Below are 15,345 nucleotides of genomic sequence, written 5' to 3' on the forward strand. Positions count from 1 at the left end.
AATATTTTCATGGAACATGATCTTTACTTAATATGCTAACGATTTTTGGCATAAAAGAAAAATCGATAATTTTGAACCATGTATTGTTAGCTATTGCTACAAATATACCCCAGCAACTTAAGACTGGTTTTGTGGACCAGGTTCACACATGTGTATTATTTATTGCATTTTTATTATATGTTTTATGTATTATATTATTGTATTTATTTTATTTAGATAATTTCTGTCTTTTATTTTTAATACTCATCTTGCTATAATAAAATGTTTTCTTTTTTTTGTCACAAAAATTAATAAATGCTGGATGGCATGATGGTGCAACAAAGAATAATAAACATAAAGAAATACATATTTTTTAATTAATTTATTAAATAATTTATTTTGAATAATTTAGTATTTATATATTATTTATATGGCAGGATGGGGCAACAGATAATGCAATAACAAAGATATAAAATTAATTTATTACATTCATATTGAATAAATCGGCTTATTTTAAATAATTTAGTATTTATATTTATTTAAAATATATTTTATTGTTGTTATTTTAATAAAATGTCTGAAATAATATTGTCAATAATATATACTTTTATGTTGTTTTTTGTAATTATTGCTTTCAGATGTGTTATCTGTCCTTATATTCCTTGATTTGAATGAGAAAGGAAAATTCAAATTTAACTGAAAATTAATCTAGTGTGAAATAAGATACAATGTTAATTAAATATGGTGCAAAATATGTTTATTATTTATTGCATTTCATTTAATTGATTATACTGCATTGCATTAATTGTATTTTGGTTATTTAAATAAATTTGGCTGTTTTATTTGATATATTTTTACCTTGTTTTAAAATGCTTTCTTTTATGTTGTCAGAATTATTCAAAGATGCCAGAAGGCCCAACTTGATGTCCATACTTCGTTTTATCTATACAAATCTTGACTTTGGTGAGTACTTTTGGATTTTATTTCGATAAAGAAAAGATAGCCTATTTTTTTGAAGATAATATGTCTAAACCCATGACATAGGTCTCATAAAGCCAGCGTGAACTGCTACCATTTATGTCTGTTGGTAACTTTGATGACAAGACTAGACGAGAGCTTAGTTAATGTCCGTTGTTTAGTTTAATAACATCCATAAGAGGGCAATATAGTATCACAAATGCGTCCGTATGATTTATGTGTAACACTAGATGGCAGAAAATTCTCATTTTTGGGTTGCTGGATGAAGACTGATGACATGAGAGTGTGTTTGTTTGTGTTTGACTGAATGTCAGATTTCTCCAAGATCGAACAAACCAGCATTCGTGACTTTGTAAAGTTTATTGAATTTTGTTTTTTGTCTGCATCCAATCCAGTGTAATAAAATGCAGGCTACTGTATTAGAAATTCAGTTTAATCACTGGGGAGATTGTATAGCTAATGAATATTATTAAACTCCATTAGCTTGGCATCTTTTGTTATTGGCAGAGGACCTGCAGTCCACTTTAGTTTATTGCATAAATCTTTAGTTTAAGGTTGTTTAGGCCAGCCTATCCATAAGCAGTGAGAGAGCGACTTCTGGCCCATGCGGTATTATGCCAAGCAAATTCTCAGGTGATAAAGAGTCGGTCTTTAGAGGTTTCACAATCTGCGATCTATCTCCACCGTGCTGCCCTGCTGGGAGAACCGATAAGGTTTTGGAGGAGTTCAATAATTCTCTTAATTGATTGTCTGGAAGTGAAGATAATTCCTGGTAATTGTCAGGCCAGCGAGGAGCTCATGAGTTGAAGCCACTGAGGGAGGAATAATGGACGCTTCACTCACTAACATGGCAAAGACAGACCTGTCACAGATCTAAACAGACTATGTTAGTGCAGTGAACTGTGAGGGAAAAACAAATTGTGCTTTGCTTATTATATATACATCAGACGGGGTAATACACTCATGAATAAAGACATAACCACCAGAGTGCACTATGGGACCATTTAATTAGCTTTTATTAAGATTATTCGATTTAAAGCTGAAGCATGTAATTTCTGTGTGACTAATGAAAAAATTAAATCCGCTTTCCTGTACATGACGTCAGTTTGTAGGGCCTGGAAGGCTAATTCTTTGTTGGTTCCCTTTGGAATGTCTACTGAAGTTCCAACACAAGGACGACAATGACTGCCTGATTCATCAGGCACATAATCTCATAGTTAGGTTTTAAAAACACAACCTAAAATGACATGACATTTTTAAAAATTCAAAATTGAGGTATGACTGAATGTCATTTATGTTAAGTCTTTTCATATTAATCTAAGAGAAAAGGTTTTACTATAATGACTGTTTTTTTATATAAAGAAATTAAATGCATATTTTATGAACATTATGTCAAGGTCTAAAATACATGTAAGTTCCCTGGTAAAAATGTATAATTATTTTAATGATTTAACTATTAATAGATTTTAAAATGTGGAATAATTTCTGTTAATGAAGAAGTCTGAAAAATATGTCAGCTTTGTCATGATAACAGAAGTATCTTGGTGGCCTTCAATATCGCCTTTAACAATGAGGGGCCTTGGAGCAAAAAAGGATGAGAACTGCTGATGCAGGGCTTCCTTAACATAATGCTCATAAATTGTCCTAATTAATTCCATGTTAATTTAATAATTCAAGATGTTTTTTTTGGGGAAGTCGTGGCCTAATGGTTAGAGGGTTGGACTCCCAATCGAAGGGTTGTGAGTTCTAGTCTCGGGCCGGACGGAATTGTGGGTGGGGGGTAGTGCATGAACAGCTCTCTCCCCACCTTCAATACCATGACTTAGGTGCCCTTGAGCAAGGCATCGAACCCCCAACTGCTGCCCGGGCGCCGCAGCATAAATGGCTGCCCACTGCTCCGGGTGTGTGCTCACAGTGTGTGTGTGTGTGTGTGTGTGTGTGTTTCGGATGGGTTAAATGCAGAGCACAAATTCTGAATATGGGTCACCATACTTGGCTGAATGTCACTTCACTTCTTTACATTAATGACTCAAAGTAGATTCTAAAAGATAATAGAAATACAAAATGTTGTTTTCACCAAATCAGCCATCTAGAATGATCTTTGCCAAGCACAGTCAGTCAGGCCTTGCCTGTGGTGGGAATGAAGGAATGAAGCCAGAAATAGCCCAAGCCCTTTAACCATGAATAGAGGCTTGTATAATTTATTCCAGCTGTAATCAGAGCAGGGATTGCTGTCAGTGCAATCAGCTCATAATTAGCAGAATTCTCTGTTGTTCTGCTGTGTTTTCTGGGAGGCCCTGTAGTGCTGAGTGTCTGTCTGTGGGCTGATGTGTAGCAAACAGCCAATTTACTGAACCATTAAGATATCGGCACCTTTTGCTTTTCCCTCGTAACCTGTTGCCATGCCTGCTTCTCATCTCATATTATCTCTCCTTCGCTTCCTCTATGTTCCCTCTGCTTTCTCTCTCTCTCTCTCTCTCTCCGTCTGTGACTTCCTCCCCCGCAAGTCCTGTGGTGAACAGGTGCAAAAATTATCTCTCATTCACAAAGGGCAAAAATACTTTGCGTATGGTGTCTTTGTCACACATCTGAAAGGGAGCCAAAGCCGGGTCCTTTCCATACATTTGCAGTTGTCAGTAGAAGAGAGAGGAGGAATTGATAGATTTGACAACTTGTCACTTTTCTCCGTTCTCTGCCTGTGATTTTCTAATATGAATACATATTTGGTATCATAGGGTTAGGGGGTTTGTGAAATGGCTAAACTTATCCTGCAATATCTGTGTGAACATGAGCGATGGCACTTGTGAATGAGGCGTGTTTTATTTCCTCTGGCAAAACTGAAAAAAAAAAATATATATATAGAGAGAGAGAGACTTGGACTTGTTATTCCTCTTTCCTTGTTTTTCTATCCTAACTATGCTAATTTGTTTATATTTAAAAGACAATATAAAGTTGATCGCAAAAATGAAATACAGTAAAATCATTAATTGTATTTATGTTTTGTGCAACTTAGCTTGTTTTATTATAAATAATAAAATAATAATTGTATTAATTTCAGTGAATTTACTATCAATATAGATGCTGCATCCGTTGGGTCCACCATGTTTTCTCACCAACCCGGAAACTCAGAGCTCAAAGAAAATCATGAGGTTTGAGATTTTGTGGTGGAACTCATATAAATGACTTTAATCCACTTAAGCAAACCACCTAATAACCATATACAAATATGTTAAATACCACTCAGAACACCTTAAAAACCATGTACAGTAGCAACACCATCGCAATCACCCAACAACAGTTTTCTTTAAAAAAAAGTAAGATCAGTATGATATGAGTTGCACTATGGAGCACTGATATCATGGTCAAGATGTATCTTGGTAGACATCAGGAGAAAATGAATTTGAAAGGGACAAAAAAAATTCAAATTCAGAGCTGATCATCTCATGTTTGAGGGTCATTTCAGAGGTAGACTTCTATTATAGAAGATTTAGGTTCAGAAGAAGGGGACAAAAAACCATCTGTCGATGTGACCGGGTGGTCTAAACAGTCTTGTATCACATGTCTACAGTAGAACTAAAAGGGTCATTCTCCGTCTCTCTTCGGTGTGAATGCTTAATTTAACGCTCAGGAGGGGACTGTACCACTCTGACATCAGTGCCCCACTGTGACATTTCTTGCTCTGCAAGTAATGACAGGGCGGAGGAAGATCGAGGGGGCTAAAAGCAAGAGGGAGAGAAAGAACGACAGACAGAAAGACATTGTGGTCTGTACAAACAGTCCAAATCTATCCCCCTGTCCCCCGCACTAAAACTTTGTTCTCTTGATGGGTACAGACAGTGGGGTCCAAATGTCTGAGACAACATAAGAAATCTGGATTTCTTTTCATTTTTATTTACTGTAACTGTCACTAAAGAAAAAAAGGGGTGTAGAATTTACTTTGATACACTAGTTGCTAGTTGCTAGTTGATTTTACAAATAATGACAATGAATTGAAGACTGAAATAGTATTTTCTTGGAAAATGTACTGTACTCCAATAATCTTTTTCTTTTTGTTATTTTTGTATTTATTTACTTATTTATATTTTACAGTGCTGGAAATAAAGCATGTTCTATTATAAAAAAATGCAAACAAAACTTTAAATTAAGAAATATTTCTACATGTGTTCAACATAATTATTTAAAATGTACAAGAAATATTTAAGATTTTAATAATAATAATAATAATTATTATTATTATAAAATTATAAATGATATATTGTTGTTTAATTGTTTACATTAAATGATTGTTTATTTAAATACATATTGAATTGAATTGAATTGAATTTAAATTATTTATTAAATATGGCACAATAGAAGCATTGTTGCTAGGGTCAGACCCCACTGTATAATATTGGATATGAGCAGCTTTAGGTGCCTTAATACATATTTGGAAGGTGGCTACAATTCAGATACTCCACTGCATTTATTTTCTTAAGAGATTGACCAGAACTCCTCATTGTGAGTTGGTCATTCAACACACACATGAGGCATTTAACTCCGCTTACTGTGAAGCTCAAAACGATGGCTCCTAGTGCACCTCTCTCACAGGTTGAATTCACAGGAGACCTTATTACTTTGAGTCTTTACACACAGTTTGGCTGACATTGCACTGCTATAGTCACCACAGTGTTCAGCTGCCCAATTATGTCAATAGCCGGGATTTGAAACAGAATATGATAATGCCCTGTAAAGTTGCTAACTCCCCTGTTTTGAACTTATTAGCTGCGGCGTGAAGTGCTGTTCAGTAATTTATCGCCTCTTGGAGTAATAAATGGGGAAACTGAGCTCTGTTTCTCTTATTGATTCACAGTGAGCGTTGACTTGCAGGTCTGGAAGAGTGTTCTTGCTCTCAGCACTTATTTGTCAGCCGTTTCTTGCTTCTGAGAGTGTTGACCAAATCTGTTCTGCATGCACAATTATATTTATACAGCATAAGCTTTTAAAACAAAGTGCAAACTAGCTTGAATACAAAGCATGGAAGTGCAGACATGCTTATTAGTGTCTAAAAGATGAGCATGGCCGTTTTTCATTGTGTCAACAGCATTTGCTTTTGCACAGTCATTGTGCTGTTGTGCTTGGTGGTGTTTTTGGATAGAATGGGGTCTGAAGGCTAGGCTCTTGAGGGTGGGCACATGTCTTGTCCTTTCTATAATTGACTCTGGAGCTACGTGTTTAGGTTTACAAAACCCAGCCATTGATTCAGGGCTGCAGGCTGTTTCACGGTGTGCTTATTGCTTGAATTGCACCTCTGTGTAAGTGCTCACGTAAGGTGAAGGGAAGTGACGTTACTGGTGATAAACAGTGTATTAGCAATCAGGCAGCTGTGATATTGCTGATTTTGGTGAATGAAGGATGAAAGCGATTGGACAGGGAAAACAATGGAACTATCAATCAAACTACATGTGTGCAAAAATGCAGAACTGACCATTATATGGTAAAAGTCTGTGCAAATGTTATAGTGGCTTGATCCCATTTGGGGCCAGTAGAGATTTGCAGGTAAACTGGTGTAATGAAATGGCATAGATTTCCAATACCACAGACATATGAACAGGATACCTCAGTTCAGACCTTTTGTTTGATCAATATTTTGATATTTCTATGCTCTGCTTGACACAAAACAAGCTCTGTAATCCAATCCTACTTCTCCTGTATATGAATTAATTGCAAGTTTACTCATATTTGAAATGCACGGTCTGTATTTACTTTAATCTTTATATATATATATATATATATATATATATATATATGTATATATGTATATATATATATATATATATATATACGTATATATATATATATATATATATATATATATATATATATATATATATACACTGTATATTTATTAATTTAATACTGTAAATAATGCTGTCCTTAAAATTATCCAAGCAGATCTTCAGCTAGTGTCAAAAATTAACTTTTCATTAAGGTTCAATATTTGCTACTAGATTTTTGGGGGCTTTTTTATGTTTCAAAAAATGATTGAACTCTCAGTTTGAATCAGCTTCTAATACTGATGCAAAAAACTAAAGTAAAAAAAAATGCACAGAATATCATAAAACAAATCTGCTAAATAAATTTTGCATAATTATCTGGTCTATATATTTTATAGCACTTTTGAGTGTCATGGTAGGTTTTTATGTCATCGCTGTTTCAAGTTTTGGCAATATTGAGCCTGCTGAGATTTGTTCTCTACTCATTTAGTATTTGCATAGCTAGTTTTAGTTTCTGACCCATCTGTGACCCATCAGATGAGACGTAGAATCAATGAAAAGTCAAAGGTTCTGTGAAATTTTTTTTTTGGCTTTTTGCAACATAGTTGTTTTATTGATGATCTAAAAAGGCAATAAAGTTAGGTTTTGGAGTAGGGGATGGAAAATATAATTAGCCAAGTATACATCACGACCATGTTAGAAAAACAAACATACGTGTGTGTGTGCTTAAAGTGATTCTTCACACTCCAGTTGACACTACCTTGTGTGGCTGTGTTGATATGTGGATTCAGCAGGTGTGTGAATCACAACCCCGTATTAAATCTAAATTTACCTTTCATTTCCAAGATGATGAATGGAAGATTGAGTGTTTATTTATTTATGCAGCTTTATGGTGATTCAGGCTGCCTAACATACAGCTTGTTAATGCATATGTATTCATAGGAACATAACTTTCACCTTAGAACGTGTATATATCACTTCCAAACCAAGTTTTTTCTTCTGCTCACAGTATCACAAATCAGTAAATCCGCATATATGGGCCAATATTTCAAAAGGCTTTTATTAAAACAACCCGGCTGTGCCGTTATAGTAATATATTAAGATCCAGGCCCCATCGATCCTGTCTTTGTATTCCGGTTTGTTCTACAGAATCCAACTCTGCAAATCATTAAATTTTTATTGTCTACTTATATCCAGCTGAATAATTTATCAGGCGGTAGGGCAAGTGATTCAGAAAGCACTTGATTGTCTGCATGCTGGGGGTCTGGGGAGGTATTGAACCAGGAAAGATGATTTAGAAAATGTATTGGATGGAACGGTGGCAGTACAGAGATGATTGAGCAGAAAGATGACAATGTTAATGACTGGAGAATCTTCCTGATTCAACCTTGGTGCTTTCCAATGTAATGAAGTAGACATACATTTTTAGATACTATGCATTTCTTTGATGAAAATTCTTTGATTAAAACATTAATATTGAGAAATATTATTACAAATTAAAAATACTCCAGTCTTCTTGGTAACTTGATTTGGTATTGTCACAGTGTCTGGTCTGTGTTTCCCTGGGTGTCCACTAGTAGTCTCACTTCCCCATAGTCACCCCACTGCAGGCACTACATTTCCCACAAAGCCTTGTCCCTTCATCACTGTTAACTGCACACCTGTTAATTGCACCCAGCTGTCTCCACTTTCATCGTTTTTCACCTGTCTATATAAACTGTTCTGTTTCTGTCTGTTTTATGGAGTCCTTGTTTTTCGTCACCTGGCTTTCTTGTGGTTTTTCATGGTTCTTGTTTTTGGACCGCTTTCATTGTTATTGACCTCTAGCCTGTTTTTAGATTTAAAACACTGCAATTGGATCTCTCGTTTCCTGTGTGCATTCATTACAGGTATTCAAGAGACATTTCTTATCAATGTTGAAAACCGTTGTGGTGCTTATTATATTGGAGACTATAATATTTTTTTCAGAATTCTTTGATAAATTAAAAGTGAAATAAAAAATGCATTAATTTGAAATCGAAATCTGTTGCATCAATGCAAGTGTTTAAACTGTCACTTTATCTGTCAATCAATCAAAAAATGACACCAAAACTTAAAACTTGAACTTAAAAACCAAATAGATGCATGGATATTTTTCTTCTTTTGCAAAGTAGGTAAGAGAATTTTCTTTACTTATGGTAAAGAAATATTTATATATGTGACTCTGGACCACAAAACCAGTCATAAGGGTTATGTCATTTATTGAATAAATAAGCTTTCTGTTGATGCATATGGTTTGATAGGAAATTACAGTGTTTGGCCGAGATACAACTATTTGAAAATCTGGAATCTGAGGGTGTAAAAAAAAAAAAAGTATTGGGAAAATCTACTTTAAAGTTGTCCAAATAAAGTTCTTAGCAATGCATATTACTAATCAAAGTTTTGATATTTACGTTTGGAAATTTACAAAATATCTTCATGGAACATGATCTTTAATATCCTAATGATTTGTGGTATAAAAGAAATCTATAATTTGAACAAAAAAGTTGGCTACTGCTACAAATATACCCGTGCTACTTAAGACTGGTTTTGTGGTCCAGGGTCACATATGTGCTTTTACCTCATTACTATAGCCAATCCGATTATTAATCTGAAAACCCAAATTCTGGTCTGAATGCTACAGTTGAATGTTAAAAGTTGAACTTGTAAAAGGCTGAACTTCAAGTGCTACATTTTAACCATATTATTTCCTACTCCTATATGAAATTTCCATTTTTAACTTTAACAAAACCAGAACATTAAGTTTTGCTCATCAGAACCCCCCTAAATCCCTATAGATTCAAGTAGCTCGGCTGTCCAGAGTGAACGGACATCATTTTCATTTTAATAATACAAAATATTATTAGGATTAAATCACTTTAAATATTCAGAGATTTAATGCAGAAGTTGAAAGCCATGAGCGTGATGCCATCAGTGGTAATCAGCAGCATCCATTAAACTGTAACTGTAGTGAGAAAGAGAGAGAAATTTAGCCTCACCTCCTCCTTCCTGCCGCCTCCTCCTCCTTCCTTACTGCCCGCTTGTCTGATTGTTTTTACATTCCTGCATTATGTAAATATGTGCATTGTGATTCTTTGGGGAGCATCTGAGCATTAGCAAGGGCAATCTGGGCCTTTGCTAGAAATGCTAGATAACATATGTCCACTTGTCACGCAAACACAAACACCCAAACAAATGGACATTAATACACTCACGACCAGGCCCCATCTGCAACCGCGCACCATTTGCGGATACCCCCAGGTGTCATTTACAAATGACGAACTTACGGCTGTGAATAGACATTATTAATGGAGCCCAAAGTGGAGATACAAGGAGCTGCTTAGCCCTGAACCCTTGGTGAATATGAATAACAATGGGTGAGGGATCATTACCTCGGCCTGGAGGGAACACTTAATCAGGTTTCGCGTAATGAAGGCTGTTGGTGTAAATCGGGCACATGCATAATGTGACGTGTGCTCAGCATTGCACTAGTCCTCACTGCCAATGCCATGTTAGCAGAGGTGTAATTGAGTCAACGAAATCTGAAGAACGGAAAAAGTACATCCTTTTACAGTATTTTTCCACCCCCCACATTGTCATCAGCTTAATATTCACACGTTAGATGAATTGAAATGCTTTTTAAATTCACTGGCATGAAACGACATTGATTTATCCAAATTATGCTAATATCAGCGAGGATGCCACAGATTCCTTTTTTAATATCTAATAGCTTTTAGTTTGTCAAAACCACCCTTGACAAGTACTGTGGACAAAAGCAATTAAGTCACTGTCGAAATGAATGAATTCTAGCCACTTTCTTTGCAGCAAATTGATGGCCTGGAAAAAGAAAATAAATTATGAGCATTAGTGCTTACTATTACATTAGTACTTACTATTGCAGAGGAAGGTGGTTATTATAGTTTAGGGGGAGGGACATTCTTTACCTAGAGCAGTGCTTTTCAACCAGGGACCCAGGGCCCACTTGTGGGTCTCATGGTGACTAAAAACTATTTAATGTGTTATTTTAGTGACATTGAGATATTATTGTAATTTTTTATTAATATTTGAATTAATTTTTATGTTTTCTGTCTTTATTTTAATTTTAAACACTTCTAAAAATGTTTTGGGTTTAATATGGAAAGTTTTAAATTAAATTTTAAACCTACAATTGGATTAGTCCATATCTGACATAAAATTGGGTTGAAACAACCCACCATTTTTTAGATTGAAGTTTTAATATTTTTATTGTGTTTTTTTTTTCTCATTTTTATTCTATTTTAGTTTTAATTATTTTAGTTCATCAAGTTAATACGAAATAAAAATTAGAAATGTTGCCCTGGCGGCTAGCTGAAATAAGTTTTGTATTAAAGGTTATTTAATATTAACTATACACCTTGTAAATCAATAGTCATTTAAAAAGATTATTTAACTTTAATCTAAAATATAAACTTCAAAATATAAAATGTAATCAAATTATTGAAATTTAATAATAATTTAAAACAAAGTGTTGCTTTTGATTTAAGAATGTTAACTGCAGTTAATTAAATATATTAATAGTCCCAGTTTCTGTTAATTATTATTATTATTTTTTAATTTATTTTTTTATGTAATTGTTTTTGATTATTGTCTTGGACAAGTTGGAGCCCTCTGTGTCAAAAAAGATTGAAAAACACTGCTCTGAATGTTTTAACTGGATAAAACTATATTATGTTTCTATTTATAAGTGTGTGTGTGTGTGTGTGTGTGTGTGTGTGTGTGTGTATATATATATATATATATATATATATATATATATATACACACACTACATTGATCAAAAAATCTCTTTGGTTTCTCTTTTTTTTTTTTTTTTTTTTAGAGGAAAACTCTGAAGTTGTTTCAGCTGGACACTTTCAAGATGATGGTTGATACAAAATGCAGAAGACATCAAAAGTAAGTTAAAATTTGTTTAGTCAAGTTGAGAAAATGCTGTTAGATGCTGGACATGAATAAATATGATGCAGATCAACACAAATCCTTTTTTAATTCTCCGGAGTCAGTGTGGAAGACGACTCAAAGCTGATGCGTTTACGCAGCTGTTCTGACTAATGAAGTGCAGCGGTGAACAGCGTCTCACTCTCATGTCCGTTTGATGTCGGCACGTCTTTCCTTTGTACAGAGGGAACAACAGCGGGGGCCTCGATCAGCCAAACCCTGTTTAATCTAAATTAAAACTCGCTAATCTTGTTATTATGCTGACCCCTTTGCGAAACACACTTCCACAAGGCCTCCTCATCCCCTTCACCCAAACATTTTCATCCGACTGAGACAAAAGGATATGGCGGGGAACTAGATGACAGTGTGGCAGTCTGAATTTGGAATATGATTTCAACAGGCTTGTTTTGATCACAAAGGCTTTTGAGTGATTAGGGGTTTCACTTTTTGTTGCTTTTGATTGTTTGTAGTAAGTTGCGTGATAAAACATCTTGGGTCTGTTCGAAAATAAGGAATGAGTTTTCACTGTTAATGCCGATTTGGGATCAGCCAGTTTGGGTCACATTGCTCAAGGTTAGGATTTGGGAATGGAATAAGCTGTGTATGGAGCCGTGAGGATGAACGCGTGACCTCCTCCTAATCCTGCGATGTGTCCTGCATAAGACTTTTCAGAGGACAGGCCAGACCCCGTACTGGAGATTGAGAAAGTTCCATTTCCATATGCATGAGATGAGCTGTTGTTATTTTAATGAAGGGCATCCTCCCTCGAGCAAATAAAAAAGACTGAACTGATGCTAGACATGCCTCTGTGATCAGCTTTAATGGTCTATCTTTGTAAAGAGATGTGGCAGAAAGAAACGCATTAGGGTGATGCCTGTGTGCGTCTCAGAAAGACTCATTTGAATCATTGCTGTGATGATCCTAGACAAATGAAAAGTGAAAAACAAAACAGAAAACTCCCACATTTATAATGTTTCTGCAAATGTCCTTTTAAATGCATTTATTTTTTATTTTTTTATTTGTCCTGCTGTCTTTTGAGGAATGAACCTGCAGCATTTGACACAAACATTCCCTGCTCAGAGAAAGGTGATGTGCACAGGCATCCAATTATTTTGCTATACATTTTTGCATTTATATAGTTACCTTAGATCATGGTAAGTAATTGGTACTTTTTTCTTTATGAAATTTGTTAAAAAATTGTTAGGTAGGTCTGATAATATAATATAATATAATTAAATGATAATTTAATATAATATAAAATATAATTAAATTTTAATTTTTATAAAAATTTCAGATTTATATTAAGTAAAAATAAATGACAAGCTGTTAATTAGAATGTATCATTGCAATTTAGTTTATATTATACTTAATACAGTCGCTGTCCATTTAATATTTTATCCTCATAATAAGCTAATATACAGTACAGACCAAAAGTTTGGACACACCTTCTCATTTAAAGAGTTTTCTTTATTTTCATGACTATGAAAATTGTAGAGTCACACTGAAGGCATCAAGGGCTATTTGACCAAGAAGGAGAGTGATGGGGTGCTGCGCCAGATGACCTGGCCTCCACAGTCACCGGACCTGGACCCAATCGAGATGGTTTAGGGGTGAGCTGGACCGCAGACTGAAGGCAAAAGGGCCAACAAGTGCTAAGCATCTCTCGGGGAACTCCTTCAAGACTGTTGGAAGACCATTTCAGGTGACTACCTCTTGAAGCTCATCAAGAGATTGCCAAGAGTTTGCAAAGCAGTAATCAAAGCAAAAGGTGGCTACTTTGAAGAACCTACAATATGACGTATTTTCAGTTGTTTCACACTTTTTTGTTATGTATATAATTCCACATGTGTTAATTCATAGTTTTGATGCCTTCAGTGTGAATCTACAATTTTCATAGTCATGAAAATAAAGAAAACTCTTTGAATGAGAAGGTGTGTCCAAACTTTTGGTCTGTACTGTATATGCTTTGGAAGATTTATGAGTATTTAATAGTGAGGACTGCTCACTATCATACGGTCATATGATGTTGCTAAAAGTAACATTATTTGGTGTAATGCAATGTGTTTATGTGATTTAAGGTAAAAAACACTATTTTTGAAGTATTGTACATTATTATTTCTCCTCTATGCCCCACCTTTCTGAAACGCATCCATTTTTACAAAGCTCATCGTCCTGAAAAGCAAGTTGTGTTCTGATTTGCTGAATATCTCAAGAGTGTCACAGAAATGTTCTGCCCCTTACCATACTGTGAAGCTGTGTTTGCCGGTGCGACAAGACAAAACCATTTAACCCATTACAAGTGAGGCATTTGTTGCATCGAGTGGGGACATAATTAGTGATTATAATGACTTATACTTTTTTTTTTTTACACGTTGCATTGTGTATCGCACTGCGCAAACATAAAACCATGTCTGCATTTGAGGTCGGATAAACAAGCTCTACTATACACTGCTTAAAACTCATGTTTGACTCATAAGTCGTAAATTCTTTAAATATGAAAACATACTTACAGACTGTGAGTCAGAACAGACTACTGTTCTGGCTACTCTCCTAGGTTCAGGAAACAGTCCTTGGTTAAATGCGTTGCACACATCTGAATATTTGGGTTGAACTGTTCTGAAACAGTGTTGTACTGTAAATACAACTTAACCACTGATTTCTAGTTGTGTCCTCTTTTGGAAGGCCAAACGAAGTAGTTTTGCTTTTGCAGTGACACACAGCATCTCCACGACATGGTGGCGGTGGCCTTCTTTCTTTGCGTGAACATTTGGGTGGTGTTATGCAAATCTTCCCACACAGTGACATAGATGTGGGGGTGTGCTTAAATGAGGCGTTTTAGGAGGGCATTGATGAGCCTTAACTTTTTAAATAGAGACTTGGGTTTTTAGTCTTTGCAACTTTAGGGATCTTATCCATTTACAAACAGCTTGTGTGAAAGTGAAAGGAAAACTTACAAATCATATCATATGACCCCATTAGCACATAAAAACTAATGTAATTGATTCTACAAGTTCATGCTGGGTTTCTGAGCTCTTAGGAGTGTTTTTCCTCAGTAATCCTTTTTTTTCCTCAGAGTCAAGAGTGAAAAGATGGAACGTCGTCTCCTTTTGTATTTGTATTATAACAACTTACCTAATGATTATGCAGCAGCAAAAGTGATATGAATCATAAGTAATGAAAGAACAGGGACCTTGTAGAGATGAGAGATGCATAAATGAAATTACTATTCAAACAAGACTGAAGAAGAAGTAGTAGAGGCATCCAAAAGCCTAGGTAAGATGGAGAAAAAAAGGGACTATGGACAAACCTTTTATACATCTTTTAATTATATTAGTTTTGAATTGTGTTATTATGTTGATTTAGTTGTACATCTATATTATATTAGTAAAAATTTGTCTACAAAGGTCTATGTCTGAAAGTTGTTGGTTTCTACTGTAAGTTTTCTAAGTTTAAACTATAAATTTGTCACCAAAATGTCATATTGAGTAGTTGCTGATGAAGCCCTGAACCTGTCTAAAGATGGAAAGATGGAAACTATATGATTATTTAATTTGGCTCTCAGAATAGCATTCTCTATCTGTAGGTCTGGAAACATTTTAGATAAAGGTTACTATTTTATAAATAGGACAATGAAAAAAAGACT

At 34.9% G+C, this 15,345-nt stretch overlaps 1 long non-coding RNA gene across 1 annotated transcript in view; it reads left to right on the plus strand.

Annotated features, from left to right (window-relative positions):
• Positions 1–8,531: 8,531 nt before the first annotated feature.
• The window catches only part of LOC113060749 (uncharacterized), a 55,456-nt gene continuing 48,642 nt past the window's right edge, over positions 8,532–15,345 (plus strand). The window contains exons 1-2 of the long non-coding RNA XR_003278290.1: positions 8,532–8,599; positions 11,587–11,660. This is a non-coding gene — a long non-coding RNA (uncharacterized LOC113060749). The remainder of the gene's footprint in view (positions 8,600–11,586; positions 11,661–15,345) is intronic.

Source organism: Carassius auratus, chromosome 4 (genome assembly GCF_003368295.1).
Source record: "Carassius auratus strain Wakin chromosome 4, ASM336829v1, whole genome shotgun sequence".
Lineage (NCBI taxonomy): Eukaryota > Metazoa > Chordata > Actinopteri > Cypriniformes > Cyprinidae > Carassius > Carassius auratus.